Source organism: Aplysia californica, unplaced genomic scaffold (genome assembly GCF_000002075.1).
Source record: "Aplysia californica isolate F4 #8 unplaced genomic scaffold, AplCal3.0 scaffold00016, whole genome shotgun sequence".
In the NCBI taxonomy this organism is placed as follows: Eukaryota; Metazoa; Mollusca; class Gastropoda; order Aplysiida; family Aplysiidae; genus Aplysia; species Aplysia californica.
Genome location: NW_004797286.1, coordinates 2,212,146 through 2,214,567, shown reverse-complemented (window position 1 = coordinate 2,214,567; position 2,422 = coordinate 2,212,146). Strand labels below are relative to the sequence as shown.

The 2,422-nt window shown below is 43.2% G+C and overlaps 1 protein-coding gene across 1 annotated transcript in view; it reads right to left on the bottom strand.

The window, feature by feature from the left end:
- Nucleotides 1-2,422, bottom strand: part of LOC101850456 (aquaporin-11) — a 29,155-nt gene that overhangs the window by 9,467 nt on the left and 17,266 nt on the right. The gene's annotated exons all lie outside the window — the stretch shown is intronic.

The window sequence follows — 2,422 nt, the reverse complement described above, 5'->3', positions numbered from 1 at the left end:
CTCACCCACTTCTCAAGAGAGGCGGTGGCCCTGGCGAAGAGCACACTCTTCTGGGTTAGGATAGGCTCCCACACCCACACACAACAACAAAACAACAACCGCAACAACAACAAATCCAACTCCCCTTTCCCCATAAAACACACACAAAAAGCCGCCCCCTTCCGTAAAACAGCTTTAGCTACTAATTACATTGCTAAAGTCACTTTCAGCTATTGGTTTTTTTGCGAGTGTTGAATTCTCGTGAATGGTGGTGTGATATGAATATGAGGAAAAGAAATGCTGTATGTCTCTCGAGAGACGGAGATGGTACACAGATTGAATTGGCAAACCAAGGGCATTGCCGTAATATTTCTTCTTCTTCTTCTTCTTCTTCTTCTTCTTCTTCTTCTTCTTCTTCTTCTTCTTCTTCTTCTTCTTCTTCTTCTTCTTCTTCTTCTTCTTCTTCTTCTCATCAATGTATAGTGTTTCTCTATTATTGCTTATCTAGGCCTTTCCTAAAGGGGGGGGGGGGGGGGGGCATTTCTCGTTCTAATGCACAGTAGAATTGTAAATGGGCTGATCAATGTCACGCTCATAACTGTGCCTGAACTACAACAGGGAACTGCTGCCTTTTCTTTCCTAATCCTTACTATCGTCATTTTCCTCTACTTCTTTTGTATGTTTGTCACAATCTTGTGACCCGCTATTTCCGGGGTGCCTTGATAGTCGAAGTAGACTTTGTGCTGTTGAAGCTAGAGAAGTGAGCAGAGTAAGCCTGATTCCCTGTACGGATTTCTCTGTTGACATCCACCCCTTGGCGCTCAATATGACCTCATGCAGTTGCGAGCGCCGAGAAACATCTACTAAAACAAAACAAACAAAAACAAATATTACCCAAAAGAGCAGGCTTCATCCCAAGGCCTCCATTTTTTGGGTAGAGGTCACTCCTATTGGCTTGGCAGAAAATTCCCCCAAATCATCTTTCCTCATTCTGTCCAATTCCTTGCTCTGTCTCACTTCACTCACCAATTTCACACTCTTAAACCCTAAAATAGTTAAATTCCAGTTGAAGATTCACTCGTTGACTGAACAAGGAAATCGTATTGTGTTTGCATGGCTACCTGGCCATGTAAGCATAAGAGAAAACTAACAGGTTGATCTTCTGGCGAAGGAATCCTTGTTCCTCCTATAGTAGGGACCAACGGAGAACACTTTACAATTGGCAGACTCAAGAAGAGGGTGACCTTGTTACCTTGACCATCAATAATTCATTTATAGAGGCACCCACCATCCATGTCCAGGCGATGTTTTAGCCTTCCCTGTAACCTTATTTAAGCTCTACGTAGACCAAATAAGGCAACGACCCCCGGGCAAGTTTAAAAAAAAACAAACATACACACATTGGTATATAAATATATATATAACACATATATAAATCATAGACAGAAAGACGAGTATAGAAGATAAAGAAAACAAAACGATAAATAATAGAGATTGAGAGAGAGAGAGAGAGAGAGAGAGAGAGAGAGAGAGAGAGAGAGAGAGAGAGAGAGAGAGAGAGAGAGAGAGAGAGAGAGGCAGTGATGGGAGGGAGAGAGAGAGGGAGAGAGAGAGAGAGAGAGAGAGAGAGAGAGATGTGAGTTAAAGGGAGAGAGAGAGAGAGTGAGATATACATATATATATATATATATATATATATATCTATCTATCTATCTATATATATATATATATATATATATATATATATAAAGAGAGAGAAGGAGAGAGAGAGAGAAAGAGGGGGAAAAAGAGAGAAAACTAGTAAACTAGAGAGAGAGAGAGAGAGAGAGAGAGAGAGAGAGAGAGAGAGAGAGAGAGAGATAGAGATCTATGGGGAAGATGGGGGTGGGGTGGAAGAGCAGTATACAAGTGAGAAATTGAGAGCGGTTGAATTGTCACGACATCGTGCGACGAAACGGCCGTGGAGAGGAAGTCGGGCCAGTCTTGACTACTTCCTTTTGTCTTCCCTTCACTTCGAGCAGTATCTTTTTTTCTTCAGACTTTGTTAAGAGCACAAACACACACCCATAATAAATACCCCCCCCCCCCCTGTCCTCTCCCATCTGCCCTTTCCTGAACGACAGAGAGACACTCGTTTACATCTTTTCCAGCCGAGTTACCAAAATGAGTTTTAGTCAACGCTTCGGCTATGTACACCCGATTGCAAGTGACACTTTAAGTTGCCCAAGCCGAGACTAGATCACAATAATTAACTGCCGTCAAAAGCCATTCACCCTCCTCTCTCTCTCTCTCTCTCTCTCTCTCTCTCTCTCTCTCTCTCTCTCTCTCTCTCTCTCTCTCTCTCTCTCTCTCACACACACACACACACACATTCTCTCTCCGTTTGTCCCTCCCTCCCCCTGTATCCCTCCCCCTCTCTCCCCTCCCTCTTTTATGTCCCCCC